This window comes from Sminthopsis crassicaudata, chromosome 1 (assembly GCF_048593235.1).
Source record: "Sminthopsis crassicaudata isolate SCR6 chromosome 1, ASM4859323v1, whole genome shotgun sequence".
Taxonomy (NCBI): domain Eukaryota; kingdom Metazoa; phylum Chordata; class Mammalia; order Dasyuromorphia; family Dasyuridae; genus Sminthopsis; species Sminthopsis crassicaudata.
Genome location: NC_133617.1, coordinates 258,149,845 through 258,169,929, shown reverse-complemented (window position 1 = coordinate 258,169,929; position 20,085 = coordinate 258,149,845).

Genomic DNA, 20,085 nt, shown 5'->3' with positions numbered 1-20,085 from the left:
AATATGACTAGAAAAATGTTGAGAGACATTGTTTTGGGGTAATTAATAATTTTATTAATCATGCAGCATATAATTATTAAAATGATTTAGTTACACTTTGAAATGCCAAAGACCCCTCATAGAACCCACTCAACACTTATATGCCCTTGGATGTTCCTGGGATGGCAATCAGTTTTGACTAGTTAACAAAATACGAGAGAATGAATATTATAATGAGGGGCTGTAAGACAGGACTTTGATTATATCATTTACTTCCATAGTGGCCCCAGCCTTGGGCAATCTAGACAAAGGATCAATCCCTCCCTCCCACACCTCACCTAGTCAGGGTAAAACACAGAGGATTGTAACTCACCTTAGATTAAATTGTTTGTAAGGTTGCTAGTTGGGTGTGGCAACAATTTTCACCCAAGAACAGAAAGACACTTATCCTGTAGATTAGAGCAATCTCATCCATCAACACTGCCCTTCAGAGACTGAACAACCTACAGACTTCTGAAAATATACTGATCGTAATTCAATAATCGGTTATTAATAAGAGAGAAATAATCATTTCTCTCAAGAATGAGAGAATTTTCTTAGGCATTCTTAGGTGTGGCCAGTGTATTGATTTGTTGAGTTTATATATACAAGTTTGATTCAAAAGAAGGCTTTGACTTTGAACATGGGTGTGTGCATGCGTGTATGTGTGTGTGTTTGTGAGAGAGAGAGACAAACAGAGAGATAAAGAGATAGACAGAGAGAGAGAGAGAGAGAGAGAGAAAGAGAGAGAGAGAGAGAGAGAGAGAGAGAGAGAGAGAGAGAGAGAGAGAGAGAGAGAGAGAGAGAGAGAGAGAGAGAGAAGAGATATTTTTAAAAATCAATATATTTTAAAAATTCATCAAAGGAAAAAAAGTACAGGGAACACAAATAAAGAAATTTTGTTATTGTTCAGATGTGTCAGTCATGCCTGATTCTTCATGACTCCATTTGAGGTTTTCTTGGTAAAGATACTGGAGTGATTTTCCATTTCTTTCTCCAACTCATTTTGCAGATGAGAAAAACGGAGGCAAACAGGGTTTAAATAACTTGTCCACATAGCTAATACGTTTCTGAGAATAAAATTGAGTTTAGCTCATCCAAGCCTAGTGTTGTATCCACTGTACCACTTAGATATTCTAAAGAAATTTTGTTACTACCTTGTAAATCAGAAATGCACAATTCACTAAACAAATATATATACACATATATGCATATATGTATATATAATACATATAACATATTTTCTTGATCATATTCCCTATTCTTCATATCTTGATAAATTTTGCTTGGACATGATTGTTAACTTCACAACAAAAAAGCAAAATGAATTGGGACCAGACAGGCAATATTGAAAATGCTTTGTGTAATCCACCAAGAAAGGACACATTTTGTCATATTCAAAAGACTAAGCTTTTATTGGCCAGCCCTCCCCCATTGCATTCTTATTAAATGTTTCATGCTTTTCTTGTGGAAAATATATAGAGACATGGGGCTCACTTGTAGTACAATTAGATAGATTTAGAGTTGGTTGAACAGCTGGACTCAAAGAGTAGTCATCAATTTTTGATTTCAGCTTGGAAGGAGGTCATCAGTGGAATGCATGGTATAGGGAGTAGGAAAAAGAGTATTACATCTGTACCAATTAGCATTTTTATCAACAACTTAGATGTGTGCATAGCTGGCCTGTTTATTAAATTGATACAGATAGAATGTTTAGAGGGATAGCTTACATACCAACACATTGCATAATAGGATTCAAAAAGATCTTGATAGAGTCTAATTAAATTGAATCTAATTAAATACAATAAATTGAAAGTAGAAAAAAATGTAAAGTTATACCTGGGTTCAGGTATAACACATATATACAAATTCAAGATGGAGGAGTCCCAATTAGCAATTTATTTGGAAAAAAAGCTGAGTTTTTAATAAATTGAAAACTTACTGTCAGTCAAGAGAGTGATATGGCAGTTGTTGAAGGTGCCTTTGAGATATTTATGATAAACCTCTCTTAAAGATGAAAGTTCCAATATTTTTTGCACATCTGAAGTTTTGTGTGCAGTTCTATATATCATAATTTTAGGAGGAATACTGACAAGTTGGAAAGTGTCTAAAAAAGACAAAACAATATAAGAAAGACATGAGGATCAGTTGGAAGAATTTGGGATGGTTAGCCTGGAGAAGAAACATAGATTCCCTCATAATTGTCAAGTAAATGAAGAGCTGGGAGCAGTTAGGTGTCAGTGGCTAGAGCTTACAGTCAGAGAGACTCATCTTCCTGAGTTCCAATTATCCTCAGACACTTACTAGATGTGTAACTTCACCCTATTTGCCTTAGTTTTCTCATATGTAAAGTGAACTAGAAAAGGAAATGGCAAATCATTCCAGTAACTTTGCCAAGAAAACCCCAAACGAGGTCAGACATGATTAAAATGATTGAACAACAATAACCCTTGAAGAGCTATTATTTAGAAGAGAAATTAGAGTGATTTTGTTTGTAGAACCAGGAACAGTGGGTAAAAAGTTTCAAAAATGTCAATTTAGGCTTGATAGCAGGAAAAAGTTACTAATAGAGAACTCTTTGGGCAAAAACTAGATGACCAAGAGGTATAGTGTAATTGGATTCTTTGCGGGTATGGGTTGGAATAGATCAATGTTGAGACTCCTTTTAATTCTGAATTTCTGTGACTATGTTAATTTTATGTAAGAAATGTGTCTTGTCAAATATTGGAAGGGGTTAAAAAAAGAAGATTGAGAAGGCCTTAAAAATAATCTTTTACTGTTGAGAGTTAGGGCTTGTCTACCTTAGAAATGAACTTAAAATGTTTTTTCTAGATATATGATTTCTATAGTTGACTTTTTACTTAATAAATTTCATATGAATAAAAATCTAGATGATTCAGATTGTGTCTACATGTGTATTTGTTTTGGTCAATTTGAGGCATCAGTAAATTCAAATTAAGGGAAAAACAATTTAAATTAATTTTTTTGACCTACCTTAAGCTCTTGCTAGTACAGATCATATGAATTTTTCTCTCCTCTAAATCTTATTGTACTACAAAAAAGAACACCTGTCTTTCATTCCTGCTAGGGATGATCAATAAGCATCAGGGACTAGTGTTTTTTTTTTAATTACCCATGCTAGAGGGTCTCTAGAGTGGAATTCTGGAAATATGTGTTCTTTAAGAGATATTTATTATTTATTTGAATAAGTTGACACATTAATGACATTTTTAGGGTCTTTGCTTCATTTGTCCAATATTGTTGTTCCCTCAAGATTAAAATGAATTTCAGAGGATTTTAGATTCAGGACTTTTTGAAGGATACTTCAGAGAAATTACTTGGAGTTGGGCACAGCATAGTAAAAGATTTGGACTCAGGGACTTGGGTTAGAATCTGATTCCTACATTTAATACATGAGTGACTTTTGTCAAGGTACTTAACTTCTCTTTGCCTAAGTTTCTTCATGGATAGAATGCCTTTTTTTTTTTTTTTTTTTTTTTTTTAAGTCCCTTCCATAGCCCCAGTGTCCAACATCATAGGCAAGAGAAAAGAAGCAGTTTCACTAGTTAAAATCTGGCCAATTAAGTTTTCTATAAGTCAGGAAATGGGAGAGGTCTCTTTCATAGTCAAGTGTCCAGATACTGATTTTCCATTAAGTTTTTTTAGAACCAAAAAGATCCCCCCCCAACACACACACACATACACACAAAAGAAAGAAATATAGAAAGACAGAGAAATTTATGATTAATTCCACATTACCACTGCTAATAATTACAGTACAAATATAACTTTTTTTTTTCTATTTGAAAACTATAAACATTGGAAAATATTTTCCAGAATAAAACTTGGTCATGCATTTTGAATTTGAAGAAAATTCCAGACATGTGAAATAATGGCAGATCCCAAGAAGTGTCAGATGTATGAAATAGTGACAGTAATAGCATAATGAACCTGCGTAATGCTAAAAAACTGTGGTGTTGGATGAAGAATATCATAACTCTCTAGTCTAAGATTAAAGAAGCATATATAAAACCAGCCTGATGGTTGATTCATATTTTGTTCTGATATATTGAAAATTTCCTCCAAACTTGGCCTTTATTTTCCAGCCTCATGCTTTTGCTAACATTATTCCCTTTTCCTGGTAAATGATTTTTTTTCTCTTCCTTCTCATCTTCCCTCTTTCGTTTCTAACTGAAGAATATTTAAAGGAAATGGGGTGTTTAAACTGGAGAAGAGAAAACTAAAGGGAAATAATAAATGTTCAAATAATGAAGGGTTTTTATGTAGAAGAAAATTTTACTTCTAAGTAGCTAACTCCAAAGTGTAGAATTAGTACAAAGGATTCTCAAACTCTGGCAGTTTTTTTTTTTTTTTTTTTGTTTTTTTTTAATGATCTCTTATTTTATCAATGGAGGAAATTCCTAATGATGAAAATTTTCCCTCTATCCATGTATCTTAGCATATACTCAGCAATGTATAATTTTAGAAGTTGCTTAGGGACAATCTCTAATTTTTATAGGACATTATAAGGAAGCAGATTTGGGATTAAGAAAAGAAAAAATTTCTATCTAAACTGTCTCAAAATGTTTTGTTACATAGTAAGTTTCCTATCTCTGGAGATAACTACCCAGAAAACCTTGTGAAGTCTTAACAGATATTATAGGGTACTGCAGAGGAGATTCATACAACAGATTATGAATTTGTCTTGATTCTTAGGGTGCTTTTCGACTTTAACATTCAGATTTATATCATCATCCCTTAATTGTTCCCTGTCTCAGGCTCCAAGATCTTTCACTGTGTTTTGGTAAGTGATTTGGAATTTAAGACAACTGAGGTGTGGAAGATTGAATTTTATAGGGTGTTTGCTGCCTGGTGGAAAAAAAAAAAATAGAGCCTTGAAGAAAATGCAAAGATTTGTTCAGTGGGAAGAGTTTTGTTTGTTTGTTGTTGTTTTTTAAGCATCTGCAGTTTTCCATAAGATAAGACAATTGGATTAGACAATTTATTTTTTATAAGTTTTTATTGATATTTTCTATTTTTTACCATAGTTTTCTGAAGTCTCTCCCATTCCTTTTCTTCCCAGAGATCCATCCCATATGCCATATAGTCATTTCTTTTGAGAAGTAAAAAAAAAAAAATATATATATATATATATATATATATATATATATATATATATATATATATATATATAAGTCAGTATAACTTATTAATATATTGAAAAACTCTGGATACATATTCATTGCATATCTGGGGACCTCCCATCACCACAAAAGGTAAAGTTTAGGATATTTTCCTGCATCTTTTCATTTGAGCCCTGCTTGATCTTTATAATTTTGTTGCACTTTTTTTTGATGTATAGTTAATCTTTCTATTTATATTGTTGCAGCTACTGTATATATTTTCTTGACTCTGCCTAATTCATATAACTCTTGTCATGCTTTTCTGAATTTATCACATACATTTTTGTAGCACAGCAATATTCTATTTCATTCATGTGTCATAATTTGTTTAGCCATTCCCGAATTTATCTATTTTGTTTCCTATTTTTAGCTATCACAAAAAATGAAAATATAAATATTCTAGAGCTTAGGTACATCGACTTTTTTCTTATTAGTGGCTTCCTTTGGGATATAAATGCAGTAATAAAATAGCTGGCTTGTATGAAATAGGCATTTTAATCATGTTACTTGTATAATTCCAGATTACTTTTATAAATGCTTGCACCATTTCACAGCTCCATTAACAATGTATTATTGGTTATCTTTTTTACAAACCTTCCAGCATTGAATGTCTCTATTTTTTGTCACTTTTGTTAATGTATATAGATTGTTTTGATCTGCATTTCTCTTAAAATTAGTAATATGGAGCATTTTTTTCATATGACCATGAATATTTTGCAGTTCCATGGGGTTTGTTTTTGTTTTTGGAAACTATTTGTTCCTATCCTTTGACAATTTATCTTTTGGGGAAAGGCATTGTTTATGGGTCTTAGTTATCAAGCCCTTCTCATGGAAAATTTGATACAAAGATATTTCCTCCCTTTGACCACTTCTCTTCTTATGTTATATATTAATGTTGTTTATGCAGAAGGATTTCAGTTTCAAATAATCAAAATTATCTATTTTAATCTTCATAATATCTTCTATTTCTTATTTGGTTAAGAATATATCTCTCATTCACATCTGTGAAGGGCTAGATAATTTGTTAGTTCTCTCCTATATTTAACTCCCATGAACTTCTGAAAGGAGACATATTTAAGCAAATTCTAATCTACCTTTACTGTTGGAGGTGAAATTCAAAATTCTTGTTACTTCACTATTTCCCTCTTTCCCAAAACAGGATAACTACAGTATACAAAGAATGTCAAGTAGGGTCTAGAGAATATCATTCTAGCTTCCAGCGTGGAAATTTCTTTTAATTTTGCAATGAGTAACTTGAATTAATTAATTAAAGTTTTAGAGAGTTCTCTGGAGCCACTGAAATAATTTCCATGATCACATTTAGTGGATTCAGAGGCATATCTTGAACCCAAGTTCTGCTAAGGCTAGCTAACCATCCACTACAGTTCTGGGGATAGGAGAGGAATTGGGCTTGTGATTTCACTACTTAGGGAACTCCCAAAAGAGGAAATAATAATAATAAACATTTTTGAAATGCTTTAAAGTTTAAAAAAATGCTAAATAAATATTACCTCATTTGATCTTTACAACAACCCTATGAGGTAGGTACTATTATCCCCATTTACAGATGAAGAAACTGAGATTCAGAGAGGTAAAATGTTTTTTTCAGTGTTAAACAATAGTAAATATCTAAGAATTTGAACTTGCATCTTCCTGATTCTAAGTCCAAAGCTCTATTCCCTGTGTCACAAAAACTGTTTGAAGCTTCTTTTTCTTTTTCTTCTTCTTCTTCTTCTTCTTGTTTTTTTTTTTTTTTGTTTTGTTTTTTGTTTTTTGTTTTTTTTTCAAATTCTAGTCTTAATTGTTTAGATTCTAGAGCACTGAGAAATTAAAGAACTTGCCCAGGGTCACATGACCACTATGTATCAGAGAATGGATTTGAACCAAGATTTTCCTGATTTGAAGGTATCTTATGACACCCTCCTTTTACTCCACCTTTAAAAGAACTAAATTCTCTTTTAATTCCATTTCCAGAATTTGACAATGAAATACTTCCTCTTTCAGTTCCTATTTTACCAAGTCTCTATTTACGATCTGTATACCACTAATAATTTATGTAGAACATTCTTTTCATTTAAAGCCCCAATGTTCCTTCATTAAAAGTTTCCTCTAGACTTCTGCTCAAACCTTTCCCATATTCCCACTCTGTACTTACTGTGATTATTGCCTATTGACCAAATATAAACAGTACTGTAGGACCCACTGGAAATCTCACAATTCCAAGATTCATATGTATCTCTCTCTACACTTGCAGTGAAATAGCACAGAGAGGTAGCTTGATAGATTTAATAATATTTCCAGGATCTAGTGAAATCTAGATCAGTCTGAGCTGTACAGATTGTTGTCATAGCTATCTAAGAGTTTCAGGAAACCCTCTTTTAACAAGCATCAAACTCTCTTTCAAAAGTTTAAAGTATTAGCACTTAGGCAAACCTTACACAGAGAGGATTGAGTAAATGATTTACATTCCATGCCCGTTAAGCAGTGTCTTAAGAATGCTGGCTGACTCTATCCTAACTGAGATGTTAGGGCTGTCTCATTTGTTTTCTATCTTTGGAAATCTCATATTGTACGTTTACTTTCAAAACTCCTCCTGTCTCATTGAATCCCTGTTTAAAATTGGCTGCCACCTTCCCCAAAGAACTATCTGGGGCGGGGAGGGAGAGTAGAGTGAAGGTTTGATCTGGTTTGTGTCTGAGGATTGCAATGTCATATGTCATAACATAAAGGAGTCTGAGAAAATGGAAGTTATGGTCCTAGAGATAAATTCCAGGGTGGCCTACTGTTTGGTCTTGGATAGTAAAGGCATCCTTTTTCCCCATTAACAACCATATTAGTATAGTGCATCACTTCACAAATGACTTTCACAATCATCTCATGACAACGCTGGAAGAGTGGGTAAAAACAAGAATTATCTTCATTTTACTAATAAAAATCTTGAGGCAGAAGGTTAAGTTACTCATTTATGGTCACACAGATAATATACAGCAGACTTGGGACTATAACTGAATACTTCTAATTATGAGTCTTTAGTCCTTTTCATAAGTATCTAAATGATGCATTCTTTTTTTTTATTATTCATTTTTCCAAATTATCCCCTCCCTCCCTCCACTCCCTCCCCCCATGACAGGTAATCCCATACATTTTACATGTGTTACAATATAACCTAGATACAATATATGTGTGTAAATACCATTTTCTTGTTGCACATTAATTATTAGCTTCCGAAGGTATAAGTAACCTGGGTAGATAGACAGTAGTGCTAACAGTTTACATTCACTTCCCAGTGTTCCTTCTCTGGATATAGTTATTTCTGTCCATCATTGATCAACTGGAAGTGAGTTGGATCTTCTTTATGTTGAAGATTTCCACTTCCATCAGAATACAAATGATGCATTCTTTATGAATTAAGAACACTAGATTAATAGATACATTTGTTTTATATTTTAAGTGAATCCCAAATGTAAATTTATGCTCTAAACACAACATCATTTGTATCCTTTATATTTTTTAAAAAAGCATTTGGTAACATTTGAGGTAAGATTAAAGTATCTTTCTTTCTCCACTAGAAACAGAATAACAGACATTTCTTAGAGGCATCCTTCGGAATGAATAGAGCAACAGGAGTCAGGACTAGAGTAGGGAAGATCCAAGTTCAAATCCAGCCTCAGATACACATTAGCTATGTGACTAGTCACTTAACTCTGCTTGCCTCAATTCCTCATCTGTAAAATGAACTATAAAGGGAAATGACAAGCCAGTCTGGTATCTTTGCCAAGAAAACCCCAAATGAGGTCATGAAGGGTTGAACATGATTGAGCTACAACAGCAACAATCTGATATAGTTCTTCCTTCTGTTGGGGGTGAAAAGGTATTCCCTTTAATCTGTAAAAGAATCACGCTGAAATTATGTCCCCTTTGACCTGTAAAAGGAGGGAAATTCAGGGTCTCCTGACTCCAATAACTCTGGAAAGAAGCATAGTTTCCAAACAAACTTGTTCTAAAATAAGCTGCTTCTTTCAACTGGAAATATCAGGCAAATCACCCCCCCTCCCCCCATTGATCTTTTGGGTAGCCAGATCTTCAGAAATTTCCTTCAATTGGAGATCTGGACCTGATTTTGAATGACTTGAAACTCCGAGATAAGTATCTAAGCTTGGGGGCATTGGCTCTCTTTTCAACTGGAAGCCTTAGCCTCAGACTCTATAAAGGACGATTCTAAACTTATATCTTTCCAGAAGTCCTAAGTGGTATGCTTTGCCAAGGGACCTCCCCTCTTGGAACAGCTGCCTACCAGGACTCCTGTGAAGAGACCTTATTCTCAGTGATAATCTTTTGTTATTTCTCTGCCAGGACTTCTTGCCTCAGAAGTCTATCTTCCTAGCAAAGCTGACTTCTCAGTACCAACAAACTTCCCTTTTGCCATTCAAACTTTTCAGGTTTGTGAATTCTTTTCACATTGTACCTGTGCCTCTGACCAAAGAGAGGGTTCTCACACTTCAATTCTCTACCACTAGAATAGCATCACTTTCTTAGGAAGGAGGTTAATCTCTATCAAGAACTCAATATTTGAAATAGAGGTGTTTTTGATTGCCTCCCTTCCCAATATTCCTAGAAAATCTGAGAGATTCTTTTGACTAATAAAATTCACCCAGGCTAGTATTCCTGTGGATGTCTCCCCTAAATATTGAAACCATTATTATATATCTTCTCATACACTCCAAAACAATCATAAGATCATATATAGTTATAATTGAGTTAATAGAAGTTCAGACAGCTTAAGTGGGTTGCTCAAAATCATGCAAATGATAAGTGGTAGAACTGTAATTCAAACCTCAGTCTTATTACTCAAGCTAGTACTCTTTTCACTATTCCAATCTTTAGGGTGTTTTTACAACTTTCTTCTTCACAGTTTAGTGCTTTTATCCAAAACCAAGAGTTCTTTTAATAACATTAGCTAACATTTGTTTAAGACATTAAGATTTATAAAATGGTTTATAAATATATCATTTTATCCCCTCAACTCCCCTGCAAAACATGTATTATTGTTAACCCATTTTACAATTAGGAAAACTGAGGTAGGAAGATATTAAGTGACTTGCTTAGGATGAAGTACCTAGCAAGTGAGACTGCATTTGAACTCAGACTTTCTTGATTTCAGGTATAATGCTCTTCCATTGAGTCACCTAACTACTTTGAAGTTCACCAACCCTATAAGAATTGAGAAGGTGTTTTCTTAACACACTCTCACATTAGAGTTTCTTGCTCAAAAAAAACTAAAGCCTGACCTAGGATTTGGAGAGCCCATTACTTCAAATGCAGAAAATATGGTCTTCGAGGGATGATCCTACATAAGCTTTCAAATTCTTCTTATGCTAGTCTCATATATTAATAGTAATAATAATTATAACTTTATTTTCTAAATATATGCAAAGATATATATACAAAATATATACAAATTTCAAGATTTGCTTTTGCAAAACCTTGTGCTCCAAATTTTTCTCCTTCCTTAGACAGCAAGTAATCCAATATATGTTAAACAGTGCAGTTCTTCTATACATATTTCCACATTATCATGCTGCACGAGAAAAATCAGATCAAACAAGAAAAAAAAAAAACAAAAAAGAAAAAAAAAGCAAGCAAACAACAATAAAAAGGTGAAAATACTATTTTGTGATCCACATTCAATCCCCACAGTCCTATCTTTGTATACATAAGGATTTCTCCATCACAAATCTCTTGGAATTGGCCTGAATCACCTCATTGTTGAAAAAAAAATCACATCCATCAGAATTGATTGTTGAATAATTTTGTTGCTGCTGTGTACAATGTTCTCTTGTTTCTCCTCATTTCACTTAGCATCAGTTCCTGTTAGTCTCTCCAGGCCTTTCTGAATTCATCCTGCTGATCATTTCTTATAAAACAATAATATTTCATAACATTCATATACCATAACTTATTTAGCCATTTCCCAACTGATGGGCATCCACTCAGTTTCCAGTTCCTTGCCACTACAAAACAGCTGCTCCAAACATTTTTGCACATGTGGGTCTGATACAGGCAGTGGCCCCTTTAAGATTCCTTTTCTGATCTCCAACTTCCTTTAGGATTGACCTTTGATTTACAAGATCTGGTCAAAACCACCCTTTTGTATTCCAAGGGGAGAGATCTGGATCTGAGCTAATTTGGGCTGTACCCAGCCCTCATTCTAATGATCTGCTCAGGTTTTTCACCCCCCACCTAGTGGGTTCTGGCCCTCCAGGAATCAACCTGGGCTCCACCCCTAGGCCCCTTCAAGCAAATAAAAGAGCCAAAATGGAATCATCTCTGGGCAGAGAGTTGAAACATGCAAGCACCATGCTTTGCATCACAGACTCTGTCCCCACCGCTTTTGGTGTATTTCTTCCTCTATATAATACCTTTTACTAACCAGACTTTAACCTTACTTCCAAACCCTACAATAAACCTCTTTTTATCAATCTAGGTTTTGGGGCCTGTAAAGTCATTTACAAGGGACTCTCGCCACTGCTAGAACTCATTCAACTCTGTATCCTTGCGCCAAATCCAAAGGGGTTGAGGGGAGCTCCTTTTGACTCCTTGTACCCCCCCCCCCCCCCCGCCACCTGCCACTAGACCTCAATTAATCCTAATTTTATTTAGGTATAGACCTCATCAGGTCCTTTTCTCTTTTTTATGATTTCTTTGGTATACAGACCCAATAGCGTCTCATGACATTTTTCTATGTCTCTCAGGCAAAGAAAAGTTATGGGGAATTTTTTTTTTTCACTTTTTGGGCCCATTGCTTCAGCTTAGAAAAGATAGGACAGTATACCTAAGATGGCTTTTATACTAGTATAGGAGGCCAAATCCACATTTACACTTAGTTCACAGAGGAGAGTTTCATTCAAAGCTCAAAGGAAACAAAAAAGAGCTTCCAACAAAACTTTTGGAAATAAAAAAAATCTTCCAAAGGGCCACCCTTTCCCCAAGACATTGAATGAATTAACACATGCAAAGTGCTTTGCAAACCTTAAAGCAGTATAGAAATGCTAGATATTATATATATTATGTTTGTATTTTAGTCAATTACAGCCATAACTAAGGAGGGCTCTGCACAGACGCCCTTTTCTTTATGTTCTCAATGGTCAAACTAAGGAACTATTTGTTTTCAACTCCTGGCCTTTGTCAAATTTCAGCTAAAACCCCATCTTTTTCCAGAAGCCTTTTCTAGATTCCCTTAATGCTTGTGTCTTCCATCTGAAAATGCTTCCAATTTATACGGTATATATCTTCTTTATATTTAGTTATTGGTATAGTGTCTCCCTCATTGGATTAAAGGCAGAGACCATTTTGACTTTTTTTTTTTTTTATCCTGAGTAATTTAGCACAGAGCCTGGAACGTTTAGTTATTGTTTAGTTGTTTCAGACCTTTCTGACTTTCTGTGTTACAATTTGGGATTTTCTTGGCAAAGATACTAGAATGCTTTGCCATTTCCTTTTCCAGCTCACTTTACAGATGGGGAAACTAAGGCAATCATGGTTTTAAGTGACTTGCTCAGGACCACACAGCTAGTACATGTTTGAGGCTGGATTTGAACTTATGTCTTTCTGATTCTAGGCTCAGCACTTACTCCACTGTGTCAACTCCCCCAGAAAATATAGTCTTGCTGTTCTCCATATTTTAGTGTCCCAATCCCTGACACCAGGTTCAGATGTAATGTCTACAAAAATGAATATCCTTTCTCCCTCAGACATCTGGGAACGTATACTCCACTCCTTCCTAACCCTCTGAAAGAGAGCACTCCTCACTTTTTCAGGAGCCATTAAAGCACCCTCCATCTCTTTTAAATTCTAAACAATTTCTGTAGAAACTGGCTTAGTTTATTAAACACAACCTTGGTGATTATCAATCACATCTAAAGCAGAAGAGTTAGATTTCAGAAGCTATGTATTTTCCAAAGTTTCCTGTAAGGAATCTCTGGGGAGCAGAGATTGAATGGTCTGAGGGAAAGAGGAACAGACTCATTAACTAGCTACATATAATACGAATATCTGCCTCTCCTTTGCTTTAAGTAGAAAAGTTGTTAGTTCACTTATTATAGTTATATCTGGGCCTCAGCTTCTTATGCTATTGTATGACTCAATGTCACTGGATTTCTGCTGTTGGAGAAAGCACATCAGGCTTTGGGCATAGCTCTGGTGATTGTGAGGGATCAGATAGTCCCAAAGGAATATAGATTTTAAGAAATCTATGGACTTCGCTAAAAAAAAAAATAAAAAAAAAAAAAAAAAAAAAAGGAGTCGTATCTTTATTTTAAAAAATTGGTTTCTTTTGCAATCCTATATATCTTATTTTATACATTTTAAAATACTATTCTGAGTAAAAGTCATTAGGGTTTTGCCTCCAAATTCCAAGACACATAAAAGATGAATTGCTACTTGTTTTAGATTATAATTTCTTGGAAGGCCGGGATATGATGTGCTGCTCATTTTTCTCTCTTCCTCAATACTTAGAAGTGTTCTGCGAAGAGTAATGTTAGCTGAATTGAATTAAAAACTAACAAATTAGGTGGTCTTCTAAATTTGATTGAAAGCCCAAATATTTAATTATATATCTCTATTAGTAAAAATTTGGGGGAAAAAAAGATGTAACATTGAAAAGACATAACAAATTGCATAGAATCCAATACAAGGTTTCATGTAATTGGTTTGATAATGTTGGAAAAAGAATCCAGAGAAAACTCAGAGGTAGTTTTTTGGAGGGTTGTTGTTTTACTTTTTTTTTTTTTTTTTTTTTTTTTTTTAATACAGCACCATCTCAAAAATCAAAAAAACTTAAATTAATTTTAATAAACACAGAAATTAACAACCTACACATTTTTTTATATCAGTGTTAGGGAACCTCAAAAATTCTTATTTTTGTAGTATGATGCAAAACAAATGAAAAGGCATTTAGTCTTCAATTGATCTACTTGGGAATAACAGATTATCACTGCCCATCTGCTCAGCTAATATATGTCTGGATATGTTTCCTAGTGGCAGAAGGTGAGACTAGGCAAAAATCTCACTATTTCCCTTGTATGGTCCCAATGAAGACAATCATAATTGTCTTACTAAAGTAATGGTGGGGATTCAATCACTGGTAATCAAGTTTATGATATTCTACTTTATTTCTTCAACTTAACACCCAGGAGCAGAGGCAATGAAAACTGTAATTGACTTAGTAGTTATGAGCCAAAAAAACAAGAAAGCTTGTTTCCTCAAGATTATATAATAGTCAAATTATATTTATATAGGAATCCTGAGCCCCTCCCCCCAACAAATTCTGCCATCTCTTCTTTCCATCCTAAGGAAGAACTACTTTTAAAAAACACACACATACATAAACCACCAAGTTGGCAACAAATCATCCAGATTCTAGTCATATAATCTATACTGCATATAACAAACATGCCATCAATTATCTAGTTTTACAATGAATAGATTTTTTATTTATCACAATCAAAAGATTTATAAATTTATAAATGATTTCTGTGTGAAGAATTTAGACTTCATAAAAGTTTCAAGTCATGTTAATGACGCATTGCTTAATTCATCCTTATAACCATTTTAAAAGATATTCACTTTAGTTTTTTAAAAAATACAGATGTCGTACTAGTTATCATAATGGAATTTGTGCCCTCACCTAATATGTTGATATCTTATAGCCTTCTGGGAGCTGATTTGAGATGATATTAATAGTAATGATAACTAGAATTTAAATAGTGTTTTAAAGTTTGCACAGTATTTTACATCTATTATCATCAGGCTCTTCATAACAACTCTATGAGGTATTACTATTATACGACTATTATTATTTTCCCCATTTTACAAATAAGGAACATGACAGCAGGTGAGATGAAGTGATTTATCCAGGGTCACAAAGATAGTAACTGAGGCAGGATTCAAATATAAGTTTTGTTAACTTGTACTCTGTAATTCTATCCACTATAACACCTAGCTACCAGATTTGGTGATGTGAACAGGAACATTTCATTTATCCTCATATTCTTAATCAAACTCTGAAAAGGTATCAATAAAAGTTGTATAGCTAATTTGCCATAAGGATGTTTTGAGAAATAGGTAATTTCTCAGTGAATTGCTTAAAGCTTTACTCATCAATTTGACACAGAATTACACCTAAAGGCTTCTTAGAGCCAAAAAAGCAGATGCTCCCTGAACAAGATATGATTTGTGATATCAGCTGGATTGCTGAGGTTAGGAGATGATGGATTTTAGAGACAAGTGGAATGGGGCATCAATAGTTTTTTCCAGATATGCAAAGGCTTGTTGATGATTATCCCTGTAAGCTATACTTCTGTATATCTCCTCCCTTTCTCTGCTAAATCCCTTGAAAAAGTTTTCTACACTCATAACTTCTTTCTCTCCTCTCATCTCTTCCTTCCCTCCCTTTCCCTCCCTCCATGCCTCCTTTTTTTTTTCTCTCTCTCTCTCCCTCTCTCTCTTTCTCTGTCTGTCTGTCTCTCTTTCTTTCTTTTGCCAAAATTTACTTCTCCAATTTTAACCATCTATTTATCTAATTTTAACAGCATTATCCTTTCTAATGACCTGGATGTTATAAAGACATATCAAATTAAATGTGTTAAAAATAGAAGTCATATTTCCTTCCAAACTCACCACTTTTCCAAACTTTCACCATCTTTCCAGTCATCCAGATTCAAAACCTCAGTGCCATCACTTTTGGTCAGTTCATATATCCAATCAATTGCCAAATCTTGTTACTTCCCCCTTTATAATATTTTTCAGACATGTCCCTTTTCTCCACTCATACAGACACCAGGCTTTCATAATCTTATGCCTGGAATACTACAATAATTTTAATTCTCTTCATATTTCAATCCATCCTCTACTCATTCACCAAAATGATTTTTCTAAAACAAATCATGTAGGATCAAATGTAAACTTCTTGTTTGACATTTAAAGTGTTTTACAATTTGGCTTCCTCCTACCTTAGTTGACTGCATTAATGTACTAGTGCTTTAGTAAATATCACTTTCCTCTAACTCTCTTTTTCATTCGTATCTGCCTTCTTACTGTTCCTGACATAACACTTATTTCCCATCTCCATTTTTTTGTAGTACTATCCTCCCAGCCATACTTGGAATATACTTGTTTCTCACCACTGTCTCTGAGAATCCACAGTTTTCTTGGAGACGCAACTTAAGCTCCCCTTTCTACATGAGATTTTTCTTTGTTTCCCCACATGCTAGTGCTAGTACTAGTACAAGATTATTTTGTATGTGACATGTTTTGTTTTTTGTTTTGCTTTTACCTCTATGTTATTATTCAATTGTCTAACTCTTCAAATCTCATTTGGAGTTTTCCTGACAAACATACTTGAGTAGTTTACCATTTCCTTGTCCAGTTCGTTTTACAAATGAGGAAACTGAGGCGAACAGAGTTAAATGACTCATCCAGCTAGTAAGTGTCTGAGGTTCAATTTGAACTCAAGAAGATAAGTCTTCTTGATTCTAGGCCTGACATCAGCTACATGAGCACATTCCCTTGGGGACTTTCTTACTTTTGCCATTGCATTCTCAGCAATTCAGCAAGTTGTAGGTAGTAATCACTTAATAAGTCCTTACTGATTAATTCCCTCTCTCCTTTCCTCTCTTCCTCCCTCCCTCCCTCCCTCCCTCTCTTCCACCCTCCATTCCACCCTCCCTTCCTTCCTTCCTTCCTTCCTTCCTTCCTTCCTTCCTTCCTTCCTTCCTTCCTTCCTTCCTTCCTTCCTTCCTTTCTTCCTCCCTCCCTCCCTCCCTCCCTCCCTCCCTCCCTCCCTCCCTCCCTCCCTTCCTTCCTTCCTTCCTTCCTTCCTTCCTTCCTTCCTTCCTTCCTTCCTTCCTTCTTTCCTTCCTTCCTTCCTTCTTTCCTTCCTTCTTTCCTTCCTTCCTTCCTTCCTTCCTTCCTTCTTTCCTTCCTTCTTTCCTTCCTTCCTTCCTTCCTTCCTTCCTTCCTTCCTTCCTTCCTTCCTTCCTTCCTTCCTTCCTTCCTTCCTTCCTTCCTTCCTTCCTTCCTTCCTTCCTTCCTTCCTTCCTTCCTTCCTTCCTCCCTCCCTCCCTCCCTCCCTCCCTCCTTCCTTCCTTCCTTCCTTCCTTCCTTCCTTCCTTCCTTCCTTCCTTCCTTCCTTCCTTCCTTCCTTCCTTCCTTCCTTCCTTCCTTCCTTATTCCCTTTCTTTTTTTCTTTCCTTTCTTCCTTTCCTCCTTCTTTCCTTCTTTTATTCCTTCCTTCCTTTCTTCCTTCCTCCCTTTCTTCTTCTCTTCCTTCCTCTCTTTTTTTCCTCTCTCTCTTTCCTCCCCCCTTTTTCTTTTCTTCTTTCTTGTTCTACAATATAAATTACCAGGGGAAAAATTGATCCCAACCTCAAAGAGTCACTCCCTATTGAAGTACCTTAGGGTAATTCACTTGAATTACAAATAAATGGGTTATCTTCTGGAAAGTGCAGTCAAATATGATATTTGCTTTGAGCTTGATTATTACAGCAAATTTCATGGGAGAATGTTTTCTAAATAAATATCAGTCATAGATACTGACAGGAAACTTTAATAAGAAAGAACCATTTACTGGATGTTGATAAGAACAGAGAATTTTCTTTTAACCTGGAAAATATGAAAAAACAAATGATGCCTATTTAGCTATAATGAAATCTAATATTGGGTAATTCCCTTGTGTTTTCTATTTTATTTTATGTTGGATCAAAATTGTTATCTAAAAAAATTCATTTCTTAAATTAATCTTTGGCTAAGAGACTTGTTTCTGACATTCTGTATCCTGATAACATTTTAGTATTTATGCTAAATCCTCCTCATCAACTGAAAGAAGACCAAAAAAAAAAAAAAAAAAAAAAAAAAACCAGAAATAAAAGGCCAAATATCAGCAATGTTTTTTTCTAAAAGCCAGAAAGATTATGGAAATGACATCTGTTAAGATTTGGGGCACTGGGATAAAGCTTCAAATTTAAGTGATTTGTTTAATTGTTCTCCTTTCCTAAATGCTATCTCATTTTAGTTTGTATAAAGGTAACCCAGAGTTTTAAGTGGCTATTACTGGGACAGCACAAATTTTGGCAAATAAGAAAAGGAATATGAATGTAGTGAAGAGCTTATGGTACATTTGTCATATGAGGATCAGTATAACTAGTTTCAGAGAGGTACTTCAGAGAGTAATGTATTTTTCAGGCACATGCACATTCAAAAAACAGTCAACCAAGGCATAGGAGGGCTGCAAACACTTAAATCCAACTCATTTGCATGTCATGACACTTCCTTGACATCATTGTCCTCTTTGAGAAAGAAGGACAAGGAACAACAATAACAGCTACAACAACAGCCCCTGAATTAACTAAATACTCTTCACTACTCTAAACTGTTGATTGTATTTCCCATGAATAAAAAATACATATAACACATATATTTTATTTATAAATCACATACATGTACTACTGTAATAATGCTTTTATGTATTGTAAAACATGTAAAAATAGAAATAAAAAAGGATGAAATAGAAGTAAAATAATTGTAAGTTAATTGTTGTTGATATACTTTCCGCATGCCAAGCATTGTACTAAGCATTTTAATATATTGTTTCATTTGATCTTTACAACACTTTACAACCATTTTACAGATGAAAAAACTAAGTCAGATTGAGAAAAAGCTAAGAAAAGCTAAGCCTATCATAGTTGATCATCACATAATCTTGCTATTACTGTGTATAATGTCCTCCTGGCTCTGCTCACTTCACTCAGAATTAGTTCATGTAAGTTAAGTCTTTTCATGCTTCTCTGAAATCGGCCTACTCATTATTCATATACCATAATTTATTCAGCCATTCCCCAATTAATGGACATCCACTCAATTTGCAATTCTTGCCACTACAAAAAGAGCAGCTATAAAATTTTTGCACATGTGGATCTTTTTTCCTACTTTATGATCTCTTTAGAATACAGACCCAGTTGTGACCATCAACTGATAAATCAAAGGGTATGCACAGATTTATAACTCTTTGGGCATAGTTCTAAATTGCTCTCCAGAATCATTGGATCATTTCACATTTAGGATTAAAGAATTTTGCTGATGTTGCTGCTATGGTTGTCTAGGTTAGAGTTAAATTTCAAATACTCTAAGGGACTAATATTCCAAATGGCAAGTAAATGTTGAGTGAAGGGTATGGCAGAGCTGGAGACAAGGCCATGGTTAGCTACCCAGGATGGCACCCATCTTTTCTCCCTTCCATTGTTTTTCTCTTCCCCCTTCTCCCCCCACCCCCACACCTCTGGTATTATGTCATGAACTCCTAGGGTTTCACAGCTCCATTTTGATGACCAGTGCTCTAGACCAGCAATTTATCAGCTACATTAGCTTGGCAGGTTAATGTGATACATTGATTTAACTGAAAGGTTAAGTAGTTTGAGATAGGTGGAGGATTTTGAACCTCAAATTATTATTCTAATCATGGCATGTAGTAGGTACTTAATGAATACTTGCTTGATGTTAAAGAATTTTAAAGATTCCTTTAAGAGTTTCAAGAATGATGTGGCTAAAGTGACAACCAAGTGGTTATTTAATGACATTATTTTAGTTTGATAAAAGAAGAATGGTTAAAAGAAAGGTTAATGGAAAGAGAATAGTCTCAGGTAAGTGACCTCAAATGAAATTAAGCTTTTAATTGTATTATTGTGGAAAAGCAGACAGTGGTGGGATTTGTCAAGGTTGAGAAAGGAAAGCTTGTGAGATATATTACAGAACTACTTTAAATAGTCTAAAATAAGCATTAAAGAAAATTAAAATAACTAAATTATACTTTTAAAATCCATTTGGAGAAATT